This window comes from Phyllostomus discolor, chromosome 10, assembly GCF_004126475.2.
Source record: "Phyllostomus discolor isolate MPI-MPIP mPhyDis1 chromosome 10, mPhyDis1.pri.v3, whole genome shotgun sequence".
NCBI classification, from domain to species: Eukaryota; Metazoa; Chordata; class Mammalia; order Chiroptera; family Phyllostomidae; genus Phyllostomus; species Phyllostomus discolor.
The window spans coordinates 42366653-42390187 of record NC_040912.2 but is presented as its reverse complement, the minus strand read 5'-3'; the positions used below and the strand labels follow the sequence as shown (position 1 = coordinate 42390187).

The window sequence follows — 23535 nt, the reverse complement described above, 5'->3', positions numbered from 1 at the left end:
CCCCATTTTCTAGTGAACCTGACTGATGTCTCCTCTTTATAGGAAATCTTCTTACCCCATCCCCAATATCCAGCAGTTTCACCTTGTTGAGCTCCAATTCCTGGAAGGTTCTTGGACAAACTGAGTTATGTTATTGCAGGATGGGGCCAATATTCTTCCACATGCTTGATTAGTACAGACCCCTTCCTTCTCATGGTCAAAATATTGGTCTGTTCAGGCCTGATAAACTGTTCTGGCTGCACTCTGATTACTCCCCAAAACTCCACTCTACCGCAAAAGTATGTTGGCACCCAGCAAATGGCAGCTAGAGTTGATATACCTTGGGACATTTGCAGAGTATCCTCAGACCCATCACTGGCACTGAGTTTGAATCTGTATAAATCTGGTGAAAACCACTGATTCCTACCTGATGACTCACTGAGAACCTATCTCATGAAACTTTAGGACCTCCAGAGGCTCTTTCAGTGACTGAGCCTATCAGGCAGCCAGCATGTGGAGAAAGGCAGAGAAAGGCAGAGGGGAAGAAAAGTGAAGATGGAATTGGATTTTTGCTGACCTGACCCTGGGCCCGGTGCTGATAAAAGCACCAGCCTTGCCATGCAGCTTGGTCTTTCCCATGAACACCCTGGCCCAGAAAAGGCAACCACAAACTCTGGATCACTGTGTAGCTCCAAACAGTTTGCCTGGGCCTGTCACAGGCAGTGTCCCTCATTGGTCTGCACCAGAGTCCCACCCAAAAGTCTCTAGAACCAAAACACCCAGTGCTTGGTTTCAGACAACATCAGAGCAAGATCCAGTTAACTTCACAAATGGCATATCCAAAGGGAGATCCAAACTGGCACAAGACCCTTCTGAGGTGAATTTTATTTCATGTGGTCAGCCCCTGCACAGCAAACTGTACACTGTGGTTGGGGCTGAGGTCAGCCTAAGGGTTGACCTCACACACAAACAGGCTAATAACAATTAGGATTAAATTAAAACAGGAGGGCCGATATAACCCAACCAACAAAACATCATAGAGCACCTACATGAGGTGATCAAAAAGCCTGCTCCATAGGGTCCAACAGGACACCTACTATATAAGGCCATACAACCAACAGTGGGAGTCAGAGCAGATCTACCTAATACATAGAAACAAACACAAAGAGGCAGCCAAAATGATAATACAAAGAAACACTTCACAAAAGAAAACACAGGAGAAATATCCAGAAATAGAACTAAATGAAAGGGAGGCAAGCAATTTATTAGATATAGAGTTCAAATAAATGGTTATAATGATGCTCAAGAAACCCAGTGAGAACTAAGAAAGAGATAGTGAGAATTCAAAAAGACATAGAAACCATAAAAAAGAACTAGTCACAAATAAAGATTACAATATCTGAAATGAAGAATACACTAGAAAGAATAAACAGTAGGTTGAATGAAGCCTTGGATCAAATCAGCGATTTGGGAGAGAAAGTAGCAGAAAACACCCAATTAGAGCAGTGAAATAAAAAAAGAATTTGCAAAAATTAATGTAGTTTAAGGGACCTTTGGGACAACATGAAGTATGAAACATCCACATCCACATCATGTTGGTACCAGAAGGAGAAAAAAGAAAGCAAGAGATCAAGAACCTATTTGAAGAAATAACAGCTAAAAACTTCCACAACCTGGTAAAAGAAAAGAAAAAGATACACAAATCCAGGAAGCACAGAGAGACCCAAACAAGATGAACTGAAAGAAGCCCACTCCAAGACACATCATAAGAGAAATGCCAAAGGCTAAAGACAAAAAATAGAATTTTAAAAGTAGCAAGAGAAATTTAGTTAAAAAACTACAAGAGAGCTCCCATAGACTGTAAGCTGATTTCTCAACAGAAATATTTCAGGCCAGAAAGGTTTAGCATAAAATATTTAAAGTGATAAAAAACAAGACTTCCTACAACTAAGATTACTTTACCCAGCAAGATTTTCATGTAAATTGAAGGAGAAAAAAAGAGTTTCACAGACAAGAAAAAGCTAAAGCTTATTACTACAAAACCAGTGTTACAAGAAATGTGAAAGGGCCTTCATTAAGAATAAGAAAAAAATCCCCAGATTGGCATGGCTAAGTTGTTTGAGCCTCATCAAACCAAACCAAAAGGTCGCTAGTTTGATTCCTCATCAGGACATATGCCTGCATTGTGGGTTTGAACCCTGGTCGTGGCATGTTTGAGAGGCAACCAATAGATGTTTCTCTTTTACATGTTTCTCTTTCTCTCTTTCTCCCTGCTTTCCCCTCTATCTAACAATAAGTTTTAAAATTTTTTCTTAAAAAGATTAAGAAAAAAGACAGAAAAATATAGTTAAAAGAAAAAAATGGCAATAAATAACACATATCAATAACACAATAATTACTTTAAATGTAAATGGCTTAAATGCTCCAAAGGACATAGGGTAGCTGAATGTATAAAAAATATTATTTATATTCTGTCTACAAGAGATATGCCTCAGAAAAATACACACAGACTAAAAGTAAAGGGATAGGAAAAGGTATTTCATGCAAATAAAAATGAATTCAAAGCTAGGTTAGTAATACTTATATTTGACAAAATAGACTTTAGAACAAAGACTTTGGCAAGAATCAAAGAAGGACACTACATAGTGATAAATGGAGCAATGCAACAAGAGGATATAACCGTTGTAAACATTTATGCATCCAACATAAAAGTACCTGATTATATAAAGCAAAGCTTGATGGCCTTAAAAGGAGATATCAAAAGTAATAAAATGTAATAGGGAATTTTAACACCTCATTGATATCAACAGACAGATCTTCCAGACAGAAAATCTACAAATGGTGGCCTTGAAAGATACATTGGATCAAATGGGTTTAATTGATCTCTCTAGAGCATTTCACCCCAAAGCAGCAGAATATACATTTTTTTCAACTGCACATGGAAAGTTTTCTAGGATAGACCACATCTTAGGGTACAAAACAGGTCTCAATAAATTTAAGAAGATTGACATGATATGAACCATTTTCTCTGATCATAATGCTATGAAACCAGAAATCAATCACAAGAAGACAACTGAAAATGACACAAACATGGAAGCTAAAAAATCATGCTATTAAATAATGCATTTGTTAACAATGAGATCAAGGAAGAAATCAAAAGATATCTTTAAACAAATGAAAACAACACCCAACCCAAAATCTATGTAACACAGAAATCCTGAGAAAAAAATTCATAGCAATACAGGCATATGTCAAAAAACAAACAAAAATCTCAAATAAATAATTAAACTTAACATATAAAGTTACTAGAAAAAGAACAAAAATTAAAACTCAAACTGAGTAGAAGAAAGGAAATATTAAAGATCAGAGTAGAATTAAACAAAATATGATCTGAAGAAAACAAGAAAAAAGATCAATAAAACCAAGAGCTGGTTCTCTGAAAAGATAAACAAAAGTCCTGGACTAGACAGCCTCAGAGGAGAATTTTGCCAAACATCGAAAGAAGAACTAACATCTGTCCTTCTCAAACTATTTAAAAAAATCAAGAGAAAGAAAACTCCTAACCTCATTTTATGAAACCACCATTATCTTAATTCCAAAACCAGAAAAAGACAGTACAAAGAAATAAAAGTATATGTTAGTATCACTAATGAATGTAGATGCTAAAATCTTCAACAAAACATTAGCAAACTGGGACCAGCAGTACATTGAAAAGATCTTACAGCATGCTTAAATAGGATTTATTCTGGCGATTCAAGTTTGGTAAAATATGTGCAAATCACTAAATGTGATATACCACATAAACAGTATGAAAGGTAAAAATCACATGATTATATCAGTAGATACAGAAAAAAAATTTGATAAAACCCAGCACCCATATGATAAAAACTCTCAGCAAAGTGGAAATAGAAGAAATATACCTCCACATAATAAAGGCCATCTATGGTAAACCTACAGCTAACATAATCTTCAATGCAGAAAAATTAAAAGCATTTCCTTTAGATCAGAAACAAGACAGGGATGCTGCTTTCACCACTGTCATTCAACATAGAGCTCAAAGTCCTAGCCACAGCAATCAGAAAAGAAAAAGAAATAAAAGGCATCCATATTGGAAAGAAAGAAGTAAAACTGTCATTATTTGTAGAAGACATGATACTATATGTAGAGAATCCTAAAGATTCTGATAGAACTGATAAATAAATTTAGGGATGTAGCAGGCTACAGAATATATATCCAGAAGTCAGTTGCATTTTTATACACCAACAATGAAGAAGCAGAAAGGAAAATCAAGGAAATAATCCCATTCACAATTGCATAAAAATAAAATAATACCTAGGAATAAATTTAACCAAGGGTGGTAAAAAAAACCTGTACTCTGAAAATTCTAAGAGAGTGAAGAAAGAAATTGAAGAAGATACAAATAAGTAGAAACATATACCATGTTCATGGACAGGAAAAATTAACATGATTAAAATGCCTATTCTACCCAAAGCAATCTATAGATTCAACACAATTTCTATTAATATACTAATGGTGTATTTCACAGAATTAGAAAAAATATTCCAAAAACATATATAACACCACTAAAACCCCTAAATAGTCACATAAATCTTGAGAAAGATAGAAAAACTTGGAGGAATCATGTTACTTGATGTCAAACTATACTACAAGTTCTTCGTAATCAAAACATCATGGTACTGGCATAAAAACAGAGAGCCAAGAAATAAATCCATGCCTTTATAGTTAATTATTTTTTGACAGAGGAGGCAATAACATACAATAGGGGAAGATAGTCTATTAAAAAATGTTGTTGGGAAAATTGGACAGATACATGCAAAAAAAATTAAACTAGACCACCTACTTATACCATATACAAGAATAATCTCAAAATGGATTAAAGACTTAAATGTAAGACTCAACCTCCCCCCAAAAAAACATTCCTAGAAGAAAACATGGGCAGTAAAATCTTTCATTTCTCATAGCAATATTTTTTCTGATATATCTCCTCAGGGAAGAATAGGGAAACAAACAAACAAATGGAACTAAAGCAAACAATTTTTTTTTACAACAAAGGAAGCCATCAACAAAATAAAAAGAAAACCATTGAATGGGAGAACATATTTTTCAATGATACACCTGAAATGGGGTTAATATTTAATATTTATAAAAAACACATACAACTCAACATGCAAAAAATCCAGTTAAAAATGTTTAAAGGACTTGAATAGACACCTCTTTAAAGAAAACATACATGTGGCAATAGACATATGAAAAGATGCTCAATGTTACTAATCAGAGAAATACAAATTAAAACCATGAGATTTCACCTCACATCTGTCAGAATGGCTATCATTGATAAATGTGTTTATCAATATGTTGATAAACAATCCTCACAAACAATGTGTTGGTGAGGATTTGGAGAAAATGGAATTTTTACACACTGTGTTGGTGAGGATGCAGATTTATGGAGCCATTGTGGGAAGCAGTATGGAATTATCTCAAAAAATAAAAAAAAATAAAACTGTGTTATGACCCAGTGATTCCACTTCTGGGAATATATCTGAAGAAACCTGAAACACTGACTTGAAAGTATATGTACACCCCTATGTTCATTGCAGTGTTGTTTACATAGCCAAGATTTGGAAGCAGCCCAGGATTTGGATAAAAATGTTGTACATTTACACCATAGAATCATACTCAGCTGTAAAAATAGAAGGAAATCTCACCTTTTGTGATACCATTGATGGACCTGGAGAGTATTATGCTAAGTGAAATAAACCAGTCAAAGAAACACAAATATCATATGATTCCACTTATATGTGGAATCTAATAAGCAAACGAACAAAATAAAAAAAACAGATACAGAGAACAGACTGACAGTTGTAAGAGAAGGGGTTTGAGAGTGTGAGTGAAAAGGGTAAAGTAGTTAGAAAAAAAAAGAACAAAACAAACTCACAGGCACAGACAACAGTATGATGATTACCAAAGAGAAAGGGGAGTGGGGGAAGCTAGAAGATGGTAAAGGATGGATAAATGGAGATGGAAGGAGACTTGACTTTGAGTGCTAAACACACAAAACAATATAAAAGTGATGTATTACAGAATTTTACATATGAAGTCTATACAATTTTATTAATCAATGTAACCCCAATAAATTCAATAAAATTTTTAAAAATTTGGTAAGATTAACATTTAAATTTTTGGACTTTGAACATATCAGATTAGTGTTAATAATGTGGTGAGCCTTATTCAATCAGTTGAAGGTCCTAATAGAACAAACACTGACCTCCCCTGAGCAACAAGTTATTCTGCCAGTAAACTGACTTTGGCTCTAAACTGCAATTCTTCCCTAGGTCTCCAGCTTGCCAACCTACTCCACTAAATTTCAATTTAGGAATCCTCCACAATCTTGTAAGCTAATTCATTCATAAAAATCTCTCTTCTTCAATTCTCAATTTCCGTCAGTATCTACACACACACACACACACACACACACACACACACACATACCCTCTGTTAGCTCTGTTTCTCTGGCAAGTCCTGTTGAGTAATACAATTAAGTAGTATACCTTTTTCATGTTGGTATTATTGTTTTTCATAGTACCTGTAGGAGAATAGGCATTTATAACTAATTTAGTAGAAGAATGAATATTATGTCTAACATTTTAGATGCTACATAATGACAAATTTAAAAAATAAATCAGAAAATGTACATAAATGTTAGTAATAAAGGTAGAAAGAATTGTCACAAGGAGAGACTTCTAACATACCAATGGCAGTGGTCAAGAAAGTGTCCATGTGTTTGGAGAAAGAAGGCCCCTATAGCAGCCCTGTCACAGCAGAAGTCTAGAGGTGGCTGATATGTCTAGAGTAGGATCACTCCATTGAAGACCTCCATATCTGGGTGTCTAGAGAATGCCTGTCTAGCAAAAGTGAGTGTCCTCTTCTGTAGCCATGATATCTCTATCAGCAAAATGGACATATTTTGGTCTCAAATTCTCTATATTTGGAAACACCTTAACCTTTCCTTCTCCTCAACACTCATAGCCTTGCCAAAACTATCTTCCTTGGGATCATTGGAATTATCTCATAATGCCGTGTGTCCTTTCTCACTTTATATCCCACAAAAATCAAGGATTCTTATTATTTTTCATTCTCTAGATTCTAGTATCTATTTAGCTTTACATTTTGCTTTTTCTAACTCCATATCCTAATCATCATCTTCCCTGAAAACCCTCCATTGAGCCCTCTGTGACTTATGTAATTCAACAGCAAAATCCCTTATTTTAAACTTTTTTTCTCTAAATATTCCTACATCATCTTGATTTAAGGAAATATTGGGGCTTTCCTTTCCCTGAAAAAAAATTGATGGGAGCCACACCCTTATTTGCACCATGGTATTTTTCTTGCTTCCAAGAAGCTAAACTTGCATACTCTAACATTTTAAAGAGCAGTACTCACTTTTAAAGGACCACTTTCTTTTTTTTTTAAGATTTTATTTATTTTTAGAGAGGGAAGGGAGGGAGGGAGAGGGAGAGAGAGAGAGAGAGAGAGAAACATCAATGTACGGTTGCTGGGGGTTATGGCCTGTAACCCAGGAATGTACCCTGGCTGGGAACCGAACCTGGGACACTTTGGTTCCCAGCCCGCGCTCAATCCACTGAGCTATGCCAACCAGGGCTAGGACCAGTTTCTATATTACTCTGGATAGGCTATAATGTATTGCAGTAACAAACAACTCCCAAATATCAGTGGCTTAGAGTAATAAAGATTTATTTCTTTCACATTCTACATTTCTATCGAGGGTGAGCTGAGGGTTCTGCTCAATATCATACTTACTCAGGAATTCAAGATAATGGCAGGTCCATCATCTGTAATGTCACTAGATGCTAAGGGAGTGAAAAGGGTGAATCATATGTAGCACTTAAAATCTTTCTCAATGTTAGTGACCCTCAACAATTTCACACACATTTAATTGCCCAGAACAAGTTACAAGGCTACACATCCTACTTCACTGGGACTAGGAAATGAAACCTTACCACAGATCAGAAAGACAGAAACAGGAATATGCCTGAAAAGCATCAATACCTATTGCAGGTGTGAACCAGGGTAGATAATACCATGGTAAAGAAAATGAGGATTAACTCTAATCTACATTTTATCTCAATTTCTACATGATGTCCCTTTGGGAAAATATTGTAATGATAATTACATCCCCCAAATCTTTTATAAAACCAAAATATAAATAAAAAAGAAGTCATTTGATCTTATTCGTCTATGAACCATTCAAGTTTGTCATGCAAGTGGTTTTATGTTTAAGACTATGTTTATGTTATGTAATCATTGGTAAAGTTTAAAATATTTTTGAAGGAAAATAAACATACAAGTAATTCATGGGGAAAGGAAATTTTCCAATTTACATTTTTAGAGAATTTTCATTTGCCAATATTTCTATCCCTAGCATATAATGTGTATTTAAAAAGCTGTTGCCTGTGTTTTAATTTTAATATTTAGATACAGATATTGAAGCACTTCCATGCTAAATTTATTTTTACATAAATAAAACCTAGAACATCACTTTGGAGTAAAATTAAGCAGTGTGTTAATTTCCTTTTCTTGTCAACACATTTTTTAAAAAAATCAATCAATAAGTAGTTTTTTAATTATACATGAGTTTTGAAAAAAGAATGTCAGACTGTCATCATGTTCTTAAATAAAAACTTTTCAAAAATAACCCTATCAAAAATATAATTAAAATAGAGACTGCATTTTTATCTGAATATAAGTAAACCCAATACTTTAAAGTATGCTGTTTATAAAATCATTACTTATGTTATGTCTTGTGCAGAAATTCACTAAGAGATTGCTAAGAATTTTAATTCCAAGATCAGAGTATTAATCCACATTGTGAATATTATTAATGAAACACATATTGGCTCTAATCTGTTTTGGATCTTATGGCAAAAATTGTAAGAAAGAGAAAAATGGACTTGTTCAATTATATCTTTGTTTATTTACTTTATGGAAACATTCATTCATTGAGCCTACAAATATGTCCCTCTCAGAATTCTATAGTTGGTGTTAAAAGGGTCAGCAGATTAGAAAAATGTAAATGAGTAAATTATATAGAATATTATATAGGATATGTGTGTGTGTGTGTGTGCGTACACGTGCCCTATGGAGATGAGTATGTTAAGGAGAAGGAACTGGGTGTCAGTGGAAGGGCAATGTTGAGTGGTGAGCCTGCACACTGGGTATGCCACTGACTCAGCTCTGTAATTGTTACCATGCTCTTTGCACTTTCAACATGCACTGTATCTATTTTTAAGTCACTATGAAATTTTATTTTTGAATTGTCTTGGTTCATCACAAAACCTTACTAAAATAAAGGGGAACTTTATCATAGGAAAAGGAAAAGAATAGCATTAATTTTAGAATCAACAAAAAACTATTTTTAGGTAATTTACATAGTAAAACTGCTGTTGTAGTTTTAGTTGTAAAAATTACTGTGCTCAGCTTTGCAATCCTTTCTTCATTCAGCAAAATGCCAAGAATACCAGATTTTTCATAGAGGAAGAGTATAGGAAGCTTTTACTCAAACTATAAAGTATCTAATATTGTTACAGAGGCTATAATTTTTGCTACATTATAAGTGAGGGAAAACTTTTTTAAAATACCAAATTTAAGAAGTTTTTCAGGTACTGACTACTGGTTCCATATTCTCCTTCTTCATCTGTGGTGATCTCACTTTTCAATTCCCTTCTCATCAATGTGATTGTGAATGGAATTTAAACAAATAGTATTTAAATAAATAAAATTGAAGTAGCACCATAATCATAGATCACAAATTTCAAATGTGGCCTTTGGAAAAATAAAATCAGAGAACAAGGTAAAAAAACAACAAACTCTCTCCATTAAAAAAAAAAAGACCCAATCCTCCCCGTTTTTTAACTTTGTTCCTCTGACTTCATCAGCAATCATTTTTACATTTTTTTAATGGTAAAGTTTTCTTATAAGCTTCAGACAACTATTAAATTATAACCCCTTAATTCAATCTACTCTTTCCTTCTTCCTTAAAATGTATTTTCATTGATGAGTCACATTCTACTCTTCCTTTCAACCCCTGAATCATTACATCATTTCTATGGCTTAATTACCTGTGCTGCCTTCATTTAGTTACTGGAAGAGGCATCATATAAAGCTAGTGAATTTCTCTTGGAAATGATCACTTGGATTATATCTATTTCTAATATAATTTCTTAGATTTTTTATTATGTTATTACATTGAAAGAGAATGCATTAAGTGTTTTAAGGTGTCACCCCTGGTAACTATAACTGCTTTATTTCTAGAGCATCTCTTGGCTAAGCCTTAACAAAGAATTTAGAATTAGCTTTTAAACACAACATAGAAAAGATAATACAGCAATAGAAATAGGAACAAATATATTTTATTGGGCTAAATTAATTTTGGTTTGTTTTTTAGGTTTTTTTTGTTGTTGTTGTTATTGGTGGTGGTGCTCATGGAACCTGGATAATAAACATTGGCATAAGTTGTGATTTGAGGAAAAAAAATCTAGTGTGCTTTCAGTTTTTATTCATATTATGATTTAAAAAGTAGATAAAAGTAAGAAGTTATTTCAATTTCTTCCAAAGAGATAGTGTTCTTGGTTGCAAGTATAGTTAAGAAAGGGGTATTCTTTGTCCTAATGTCAGGTTCTTGTATTTTTTTATCATATAGTCTAATTAGATTTGGTTTGTGAATTATTTCTTGGTTAATACAAAATTAATTAAAGTAAAATAGATTGTCTTTGTTTTAATGTGATATTGTTTTCATTCATTATAAATGAATTTGGTCATTCAATGAATTGGTTATGAAAACTCTTATCAGAATTTTTGAAACATTGTTGTTAAGATACAGTGATCTGATGAATTATTTTATCTTCCTTATTGATAAACAGATAGACATTGAGGCTGGCATTCTAGATGAAAGGATAAAAACTAGATAAAGTTAAAGGAAAAATCAAATCTTTGGCTTTAGTTTAATAGTATTTGTTTTGTGGAATACTGGTTGGGAACATAGAATTAGGAATCCAAGTTTTCCTCAGATGAAATTCTGGTTCTACCACTAGAACCAGAATTCCCATTGTATGGGAATTTAGGTAATGTATTTAACTTGTTGGCACTTCAGTTTCCAAATCTATAAAATGGTAAGTATAATATATATATATATATATATATATATATATATATATATATATATATATATATTAGAGAACTAAAATAAGAATACAATATATTGGGGCATTTTAGGGCTAAAGAGAAGTATAGGATGTATAAGAAATGAGTTTAGAAAAGTGTAGTAGGTATAGATAATACAAGACCTTGTTTGCCAGAATGGAAATATTGATTTTATCTTATTTTGTGAAAGATGTATTGATGTATATTAATTTAGAAAGTATTACAATCATTTTACATTTTAAAAAATGTTTGTTAACAATTGCTGGTAGTTATCATAATGATAAATAATGGAGGCTTATCTCTCATGGCAATGAAAATAAGGGTAAAGATGGAATTGGAAAATAAATAATACAGAGAGGAGTTTTAAATACAAGTTGATGGTAGAGCCTTAGGAATTTAATAGGCTGGATTGTTTTTCAGCTTGATCATCTAATTTCTGTGGGTCTCTGAATGATTAACTTAATATCTCTTAAATCTCATTTTCCTCATGTGTAGAATTTAGATATGAATAAATTATCATACTTCTTCATAGGAGTATGGTAGAATGAAATGAGGTAATGCATCTATGATACTTAGCAGAATGTCAGGAACTTATAATTTGGTATCAAAAAATTAGCTACTTATTGTTATTATTGTTTAGAATTGATAGCTCTGTGTCTTTGGAATGAAATAAGTGAGAAAAGAAGAACATAATCAGATGCATGTTTATAAAGTGAACAGTTATATCAAAGATGATGTAAACATATCACTAACTTTATTTACTCATTAATTCCATAATTCTTACACACTTACTGTGACACTGTAACAAAAATACTAATTATTTAATATGCAATTACTGAGTACAACAGGCACTAGAAATATACTACAGCTATATAAAGTACAGAGTGGATAAAAATCTGAAAAGACACTGCCCTACCCTAAAATAAGTAATAGTCTAGTGGACATCCAAGCTTCTAGCTTTATTATAAATACAAGTGAAAGAGTAGGAAAAAATAAAGACACATAACCTGTCAATAAAGTACTTGCCAAGTTACAGAAAAGAAAGTTAATTAAGTAACCATTTATTTCATAAAGGAACCAAATAAAAAACCCTGTAAATTAAAAGGAAGAATTAATATCAATAACATTACAAATCAATATAGAAATGCAACAATAATAATAAAAGTCAATAAAAATAAAAATGTTTCATTAAAAAATCAATAAAATGGCAAAGCTTTGATAGTTCTCATTAAAAACAGAATGCAAAAGAAGTAACTACACATATAAATTATTGGGAAAAAAGAATGAAATCAAATTTATGTAAACTTTTTTGAAAATCCAGATGAAGTAGATATTATAAGAAATTTTAGTAAGTATTGGCCCCAAAATAAGAACACTTACATTACCATTAATTTTACTGGAATTAAGATAAGTAAACAATAGGTAATCCTCTAATAAAAAATAATAGGTTTGAATGTCTTTGAGAACACATTCCTCATAACATCACAAATAAATGATTGTGAAATTAAAATTAGTCCATAATACTTGAGACATCAAAGTTCTCTAATTCATTTTTTAAGATTAACATAAAGAATATTTAAAAAAGAAAATTAAGGCTTAAATCTAGCAGTTTATTAGGAACTAGTATTGCAAAATAGACTTTATCTTAAAATATAAGATTTAATATTATTTGTGACATTAATATAGAAAAATTATTCTGTTTTACTCTATAGAAAGTGTTTGATAAAATTCAAAACCACTGCTAAAGAAATTCATTTAAAGCTAAAACTAAAATAAATATTTTAAACTTCCAAGTCAATGTCATGCTTAATAAATGAACATGGAAAACTCTATTAAAATAAAAAAATAAGATCCAAGCAATCAAATAAAGATAAGAAAATTGATATAATATATAAGATATTGAAAAGGACATGATGGGAGTCATTATTCAGAAATAATATGATTGCCAAGAATATATGTGACATTCTACTTAAAAGTACATAAACAAATAAGAGAGTTTTAAAAATGAATGGATGTGAATTCAGTATTATTAAAGATATAGTTGTCATTACTTCATCAGTAGCCAATTAGAAAAATTCATTAAAATAGGTATCTTTCAAAATAATCACTAAGACTCAAATTTGTTATAAAATATTCAAGCAATGTTCAAGATGCCCCCAAAATTGAGGACAAAAATATCTAAATAAATATATATTGGCTACATTTTTAAATGAGGAGAGTCAATATTTTAAGGGTATTCATTCTCTTTAAGATTTAAAATCAATTCAATATCAATTTAAGTCACACTAAGATTATCAGATTTGACAATCTAATTTCTCTGTTCAAATATAAGTGAAGGTGCAAAAGAATACAAGCAGCATCTTAAAAATATAAAGAACAATGAGGAATATCCTGCATTATGAAATGAATTCATTATTTAAAGCTTTATTGAGGAAAAGATAAATGATGGAGAGTAGAGTTTAAGACAAATCCATGTCCATCTGGAAATTTACATATAATAGAGATTGTATTTTAAACTGGTCACAAAGAGTAGATTATTCAATAAATAGTGTGACTTTATGTAAAGTATAATTGCTAGATATCTATACAAAAAATAAATCACAAATACCAATGCAAAAACTAAAAAAATGATTTGCAAATTAAATTCAACAGTTTATTAAAATAATATCATACATCAATAATTATCCTAAATGTAAAAGAACTGAATTTACCAATAAGAGGGCACGAAGTAGCAGATTGGATCTAAAAACAAAGCCCAGCTCTACATTGCCCTCAAAAGACACATCAAAGCCATAAAGACAAAAATGGATTCAAAGTGAAAGACTGGGAAAGGATTCCACAAACGAATAGCATCCATGAACTAGAAAGTGTAGCCATACTTATATCTGACAAAATAAAGCCCAAGACAACAAAGGTAATAAAAAACAAAGATGGAAATTTTATAAAGGGGACACTACATCAAGAAAACATAACACTTCTTAACATATATGGGCCCAATCAGAAAGCAGTGAAATATATAAAACAAATACTAATGTAACTATAGGAAGAAACTGACAAAAACACAATCATAGTAGGAGACCTAAATACTGCATTGACAACTTTAGACAGATCATCCTAACAGTAAATCAATAAAGAAATATTGGCCTTAAATAACACATTAGAGCAAATGGACATAATTGACATTTACAGATCCTTTCATTCCAGAATATCAGATTACACATTTGTCTCCAGTGCACATGGAATATTCTCAAGGATAAACAATATCTTGGGTCAAAAAATAGCCTCAACAAATTCGAGAAGATTGAAATCATACCAAGCATATTCTCTGATAACAATTATTTAAAATGAAGAATCAACTGTGAAAAAGAAGCAAAAAGCCCCACAAATATGTGGAGATTAAACATGTTACTAAACATGACTGAGTCAAAGAAGAAACACAAGGTGACAACAAAAGATATATTTAGACAAATGAGAATGACAACATGATATATCAAAACTTCCAGATGTAGCAAAAACAGTAACAGGAGGGAAGTTTATGTCATTACAGGCCTACCTCAAGAAATAAGACAAATCCCAAGTAAACAACTTAACATGACATCCTAAAGAACTAGAGAAAAAAGACAAAAAGCAACCTAAAATCAGCAGAAGAAAGAAAATAATAAAAGTTAGATCATAATTGAAAAAAATAGAGAACAAAAAGAATACACAAAAGAAGTAATACAAGAAAGTGTAGGTTCTTTGAACAGATTAATGAAATTGACAAACCTCTGGCTAGACTCACTAAGGAAATAAGAGAAAAGATTTATATAAACAAAATCAGAAGTGAAGGAGGAGAAGTTACCATAAACATCTCAGATATACAAAGCATCATACTAGAATACTATGAATGACTATAGGCCACCAAATTCAATAATTTGGCAGATCTCTGAGGTAAGGGTGTAGGAAGGTATGGAAAAAAATAGCTAAGGAACATATATGCATAGTTGCACGGCCCATGGGCACAGATTGCAATGTGTTGGAAGCAGGATGGAGGGGCAGAGGCTGGGTAGATGGGGAAAAAGGGAAAAATGGGGGACATATGTAATAGTGTCAAAAATAACAAATTATCTGTAGATTTTTCTTAGGAAAAACAAAGTGGATAAATTCCTAAAAATGTATATTCCTAGACTGATTTATGAAAAATTGGAAAATCTATAGAACAATTAACAGCAAGGAATTTGCAACAACCATTACAAACCTCCCAAAAGTTAAAACTCCAGGACCAGATGGCTTCACTAGTGAATTCTACCAAATATTCAAGAAAGATTTGATACCTATCCTTCTCAAACTCTTCCAAAAAATTGAAGAAGAGGAAATACTTCTGAATATATTTTATAAGGCCAACATAACAGTGATACAATAACCTGGCAAGGGTACCACAGAAAAAGAAAACTACAGGCCAATCATTCTCTGATGCAAAAATATAGATGCAAAGTAATCCTAAACAAAATACTAGCAAATCAAATACAAAAATACATTAAATAAATAATACATCACAAAGAATGGTCCAACATAAGCAAATTGATCAATATAACATACTACATTAACAAAACAAAGGATAAATATCATATGATCTTATTAATTGATGCAGAAAAACATTTGATAAGATACAACATCCATTTACAGTTAAAGCACTCGATAAAATAGGTGTTGAAGAAAAGTATATCAAAATAATAAATGGCATATATGACAAACTCTCAGCTAATACTCAAAGGTAAAAACTGAAAGAAAGGTTTTCATCTAAAATCAGAAATAAGACAAATATGTGCACTCTAACCACTCTTATTCAACATAGTACTGGAAGTCCTAGCCAGAGCAATCAGGAAAGAGAAAGAAATAAAAGGCATTCAAACTGGGAAGGAAAAAGTAAAAGTGTCACTTTTTGCAGATGATGTGATTCTTTACATGGAAAACCCTAAAGATGCCACCAAAAAAAAAAACCTATTAGAAAAACTAAACAAATACTCTAAAGTTGCAGGATATAAAAATCAATGTACAAAAATTCACTCTATTCCTAAATATTAACAATTGAAATTTCAGAAAAAAATTTAAAATAACAATTCTTTTTGCAATTGCACAAGAAAGAATTAAATGCCTATGAATAAACTTAGCAAAGGACATAAAGGATCTATATAGGGAAAACTACAAAGCATTATTAAAAGAAATTGAAAAAAGACACAATGAATTGGAAAGATATTCCTTGTTCATGGACTGGATGAATCAATATAGTTAAAATGATCATATTTTCCAAAGCAATATACAGATTTAATGTAACCCCCATCAAGATCCCAATGTATTTTTAAATGAAATAGAACAAAAAATCAACAGATTTACATGGAACCACAAATAGCCAAAGAAATTTTCAGAAAAAAGAAGAAAGCCAGACGTTTCACATTATATCACTTCAAATTATACTATGGAGCAATGATATTCAAAACAGCATGGTATTGGCAGAAAAACAGACATACACACAAATAGAACAGAATTGAGAGCACAGAAAACAAGAAAAACATATGTATAGGGGCAAATAATTTTTGACAAAGGAGCAAAAAACATGTAGAGAAAAGAAAGCCTCTCCAATAAATGGTGATAAGAAAATTGAAAAGCCACAAAAAAAAGATGAAAGTAGAGTACAGTGTGTCCCCACATACAAAAATTAATGTAAGATGGATCAAAGGCCTAACATTAAATCTAAAACAATAAATTACATAAAAGTAAAAATAGTACTAAACTTAGGGACCTTGTTCTTAGAGAAAATTTTATGAATTTTACCCCAAAGGCAAGGGCAGTAGAGACAAAAATAAAAGAATGGCACTCTATCAAACTAGAAGCTTCTGCACAGCAAAAGAAATGACAACAAAATAAAAAAGAAATCAACTGAATGGGAGAAAATATTTGCAAACAACAGCACTGACAAGGGGTGAATATCCAAAATATATAAAGGACTCATACGACTCAACACAAAACATATAAATGACCAAGAGATATTTAAAAAGATCCTCAACTTCATTAGCCATTAAAGAAATGCAAACCAAAACTGTAATGAGATATCATCTCACACTTGTTAGAATAGCTGTTATCAACAACACAAGTAATTACAATTGTTGAAGAGGTTATAGAGAAAAATGAACCTTCATTCACTGCTGATGGGAATGTAAACTGGTACAGCCACTTGGAAAAACAGGATGGCAGTTCCTCAGAAATGTAAGAATAGAGTTACCATATGACCCAGGACTCTCTCTTCTGGGTTTCTACCCCCTAAAATTGAAGCATTTATTCACAGAGATATATATGCATACCTATGTTCATTGGAGCATTATTCATGGTGGCCAATACATGGAAACAACCAAAGTACCCTTCATTAGATGATTGGATAAAGAAGATGTGGTACATATATACAATGGAATACTACATGGCCATGAAAAAGATACAATACTACCATTTGTGATTACCACTGAGAATATTATTTATGCTATGTGAAATAAGTCAGTCATAAAAAACTAAGAATCATATGATTTGACTCATATTTGGAAAATAAAACAAACTCATAGACAGAGATGAGAAGTATGGTGGTTAACAGAGGGAAGAAGTATGGAGTGTAGTAAAACATAAATATGGCCAAATACTGAGTTGGCTAAAAATTCTGTTTAGTTTTTTCCATAAAATAAAAGACACAATTTTCATGTTTACCAATAACTATTGATTTGGATATTTTGAGTATGTCAGCTATCCCCCATGTAGTAGAACATTAATGTTCTTAATTAATGTCTCAATTTCATTGCTATAAACTTCAACTGGTTTACTCAACTGTGGAACTTTGTGCAGTGAGAAGCCTCTGGCATGAAACTTCACAACCCACTTTTAACACTTTTGATCAGTCACATCACCTTCTCCATACACTGCACCAATCTTTTTTGCATTTCAGTTGTGTTTTACCTTTCTTGAAATAATAAAGCATAAAATGCTGAAAACTTTGTTTTCTGTCATCTTCAATATTAAAATGACTACACAAAAATTCACCATTTTTTATTGTTTTATAAATGCACATTGATGTTATAGCTGTCACAGTACAATCTAACAAAATTGTTTCAAATGAAATTAAAGACAACTAAGAGCTACTAGAGCTATTTTATGGAAAAAAACAATTGAACTTTTTGGCTAGCCTAATATATGGTGACAGAAGATGATTTGACTTTGTGTGGTGGGCACACAAGGCAACGAACAGATGATGTAACATGAAGATGTACACATGAAACCTATATTATTTTATTAACCAATGTCACCCCAATAAATTTAACTAATTACTTTTTTAATGAAATGAGAAATGACAGATAAGCACAATGAAAAAAGAAATACAAAATTTGAACAGATCAGTTATAACCAATGAGATTGAAACAGTAATAAAAAAAAGGCCTGGACTGGATGACTTCACAGGTAAATTTTTCAAACATTCAAAGAAGAACTAACACTTGTTTTTCTCAAACTTTTCTAAAAACTTCAAGAGGAAAAAGCTCTCAATCTCATTTTCAAAAAGCAGATAAAAGCATTACAAAGGAAGAAAATTATACAATAATATCTGTGATGAACATAGATACAAAAATCCTCGACAAAATATTAGGAAACAAATTCAGCAATAAATTAAAATAATCAAACACCATGATCAAGTGAAATTTATTCCAGAGATGCAAAGTTAGTTCAATATATGCAAATCAATTAATGTACTATATTTTGGACCATAAGATGCACCTAGGTTTTGGAAGAGGCAAATAGGAAAAAAATTTTTGAAGCAAAAAATGTGGTAAAATATTTAATAACATAAGAAACATAATATTTCACCAATGTAAATGTAAACAGAACTCAACAGCAGCATTAACAAACATTATTCCTCCTGGATTGGGGGGGTGCATCTTATAGTCTGAAAAATACAGTAATACACTACTTAAACAAAATGAAGGACAAAAATCATATGGTTATATCAATAGATGTAAGAAAGCATTTGACAAAATCCAGCATCCATTTATAATAAAAACTCTCAGCAAAATGGAAACTGAGAGAACATACTTCAACATAATAAAGGTCATATAGGACAAACCCACAGTTAACATCACACTCAGTGGGGAAAAACTAAGTTTATTTTTTCAAATCAGGATAAAGACATGGATCCATACTTTCACCACACTTATTCAACACAGTATTGGAAAACTTAGCCACAGACATCAGACAAGAAGAAGAAAAGAGTCATCCAAATTGGAAAGGAAATATTAGAAATGTCATTATTTGAAAATAACATATACTATATGGAGAGAATCTTTTAATTTCCACCAAAAACTGCTAGAACTGATAAATGAATTCAGTAAAATAGTAGGATACAAAATAAATATTCAGAAGTCAATTGCAGTTTTATACAACAATAATGAACTCTCAGAAAGAGAAAATAAAAAAATTACATTGACAATGTATCAAAAAAGAATACCTAGGAATGAATTTAACAAAGGAAGTTAAAAAACCTATGTTTGGCGAATTATTATATAAGACACTGAAGAAAGAAACTGAAGAATATGCAAATAAACAGAAATATATATCATGCTCATGAATTGAAGAATTAACATTGTTAAAATGTCCATACTACCCAAAGCAGTCTATAGATTCAATGCAATTTCTATCGAAATCATAATGTTGTTTTTCACAAACTAGGACAAATAATACTAAAACTTTTATAGAACCACAACATACCTTGAATAACCACTTTAATATTGGTAAAGAACAAATTTTGAGGTATCAGTCTGCATGATATCAAACTTTACTACATAGGTATAGTAATAAAAGCAGCTTGGTGCAGGTATAAAACAGACATGTAGATCCACGAAACAGAATAGAGAGCCCAGAAATAAACCTACACATACAGGTCTGGTAGAAATAACACCTGCTTGAATGTGGCTGGCAGGGTAATAATATTGGTGTAATAATTTATAGATTCTTTTTAAGATTTTATTTATTTTTAGAGAGGGAAGGGAGGGAGGGGGAGAGAGAGAGAGAGAGAGAGACATCAATGTGCGGTTGCTGGGGGCCGTGGCCTGCAACCCTGGCATGTTCCCTGGCTGGGAATTGAACCTGTGACACTTTGATTCGCAGCCCGCGCTCAATCCACTGAGCTACACCAGCCAGGGTTAATAATTTATAGTTTTAACTTGAACAATTCACCTAACATGTCATAAGTGTGCCTGAGTGTGATATTATGTTACAGAATTACATACTTATGATTTTGTAATAAAAAGGGGGCATTATTTGTGACATACCCTGTGTATAGTCAATATATGACAAAGGCAAGAACATAAAATCAGTTAAAGAGTGTCTATTCAATAAATGGTGTTGGGAAAATTGGACAGATATGTACAAAAAAACATAGAACAAGACCATGTTGTTACACCATATACAAGAATAAACAAAAAATGGACTAAAGACTTAAATGCAAGTTTAAAAACTCTAACTCCTAGAAGAACACATAGGCGGTAAAATTTCAGACATCGCTCTTAGCAACATATTTTTCTGATATATTTCCTGAGGTAAAAAGGACAACTGTAACAATAGAACTGATAACAATAAAAATGATCTTTAAAAAACACTAAAGAAAAATAAAGAAATGGGACTATATCAAATTAAAACATTTTGAACTGCAAAGAACACCATTAACAAAATGAAAATACAACCTACCCAATGAAAGAACACATTAAGCAATGATATGTTTTATAAAGCTTTTATACCCAGAATTTTTAAAGAACTCATACAACTCAATACCAAAAAAAACCCCAAAGAAACCAATTAAAACATGGGCAAAGGACCTGAATAGACCCTTCTCCAAAAGGACATACACAAATGGCCAGTAGATATATGAAAAGATGCTTAATGTCCCTATCCGCAGAGAAATGCAAATTAAAAATGAAAAGAGATATGACCTCATACCTGTCAGAAAGTCAATAAATCAATAAATGACTAGTGTGGTGAGGATTTGGCAAAAAGGCAGCCCTATGCCCTATTAGTGGGAATGCAGATTGATGCCACCACTATGGAAAACAGTATGGTGGTCCTCAAAAAATGAAAACAGAACTGCCTTATGAGTCAGTGATTCCAATTTTGGGTATATACCAGAAAATAACCCAAAGCACTAATTCAAAAGATAATATGCGCCCCAATGTTCATTGAATTTTATTTATAAATGCAATGATATGGAAGCAACCTAAGTGTCCCTTAATAAATGAGTGGATGAAGAAGTGGTGGCACATGTATACGATGGAATATTAGTGACAGAAAAGAATGAAATTTTGCCATTTGCAACAGCATGGATAGAGCTAGAGATTATTATGCTGAATGAAATAAGTCAGACAAAGACAAATGCCATATGATTTCACTTATATGTGGAATTTAAATAATGAAATAAGCAAGTAAATACAATAGAAACACACTCATAAATGCAGAGAACAGACCAATGACTGCCAGATGGGAGGGGTTTGGGGAACTGTGTGAAAAACATGAAGGGATTAAGTACAAGTTGATAGTTACAAAATAGTCATGGGGATGTGAATAACAGCACAGGGAATGTAGTCAACAGTATTGTCATCACTATGTATGGAGCTAGGATAGTATTTGAAATAAGGGAGATCACTTTGTAAAGTATATGATTGTCTAACCACTATGCTATATGCCTGAAACTAATACAAAATAATCTTGAATGCCAACTGTAATTAAAAAGTAAAAAATAAAAAAAAACAATGTTTTTGCTCTTTTGAATTCGGCCTAGCAAATCTTGGAAGAAATAATAAAGAAAAGGTAAAAAATATGCATAAGAAATATTTTTAAATATTGAATAAATAAAATGTAATAAAAATAAAAGAGGAAATCAGATTCTGGAAAATATTTTTAAAATATATAAGATAAATTATATACATATGGCCCATAAATATCTATAAGAAGAAATAATGTATCTCTAATATATGAATGATGAAATACATGAGTAGATAAGAAGAATGAAAGTACAAAAACATTCTGCATGGCTAAAGAAAACATCAGCAAAATGAAAAGGGGACCAACTGCATGGGAAAATATATTTGCAAATAATACTTTGGACAAGGGTTTGATCTCCAAAACATAAAAAGAACTCACACTATTCCAATCCAGGAAGACAACCCAACTAAAAAAATGGGCAAAGGACCTGAGTAGACACTTCTCCAAGGAGGACATACAGAGGGTTCAGAGACATATGAAAGGATGTTCAGCATCACTAGCCATCAGACAGATGCAAATTAATACTTCAGTGACATACCACTTCACACCAGTCAGAATGTCCATCATTAACAAATCAACATACAACAAGTGCTGGCGAGGTTGTGAAGAGGGAACCCTAGTACAATGTTGGTGGGAATGCAGACTGGTACAGCCACTGTGGAAAACAGTGTCGAATTTCCTCAGAAAACTAAAAATGGAACTGCCTTTTGACCTGGCAATTCCACTTCTGGGATTATACCTTAAGAATCCTGAAACACCAATTCAAAAGAACCTATGCACCCAAATGTTCATAGCAGCACAATTTACAATATGGCCAAGAGCTGGAAGCAACCTAAGTGCTTATCAGTGAATGAGTAGATCAAAAAGCTATGGTATATTTACACAAAGGAATACCATGCAACAGAAAGAAAAGAGTTCCTACCCTTCGTGAGAGCATGAATGGAACTGGAGAGCATTATGCTAAGTGGAATAAGTCAGGAGGTGAAAGACAATATCATATTATCTCACTTATAAGTAGAACCTAATCAACAAAACAAGTGAGCAAAACATAACCAGAGACATTTAAATAAAGAACAAACTGACAGTAGCCAGAGGGAATGGGAGAAGGAATAAAGGGGAGAAAGGGGGAAGGGTCATCAAGGAACATGTATAAAGGACACATAGACAAAGCCAAAGGGGAGTAAGATCAAAGGTGGAAGGTGGGGATGTGTGGGGTGGGGGTGAGTAGTGGGGGGAAACGGAGACAACTGTACTTGAAGAGCAATAAAAAAATAAAAGTGAAAGGGAAGCTAAAAAACAAAGTAAAATGAAAATGCAACATAAAAAAGAAGAATAAAACTACAAAAAGAAGGCAGAAGTACAAAAGAGGAAATACAATTCAATTCTAGAATTATTAGAAAGTCATGTAGGTTTAAATTCAACCTTGCTCATGATAAAAGATGGAAATGTATAGTCTACTAATTAATCAATATAAAAATTTATTCTAAAATATTAAAGTTT

General features: G+C 32.1%; 1 long non-coding RNA gene across 1 annotated transcript; it reads left to right on the top strand.

The window, feature by feature from the left end:
- The first annotated feature begins 63 nt into the window (after positions 1-63).
- LOC118496987 lies at positions 64-18245 on the top strand. Its single transcript, XR_004899529.1, has 3 exons — positions 64-75; positions 1454-1458; positions 18089-18245. It is a non-coding gene; the product is annotated as an uncharacterized LOC118496987 (long non-coding RNA).
- Positions 18246-23535: the final 5290 nt, after the last annotated feature.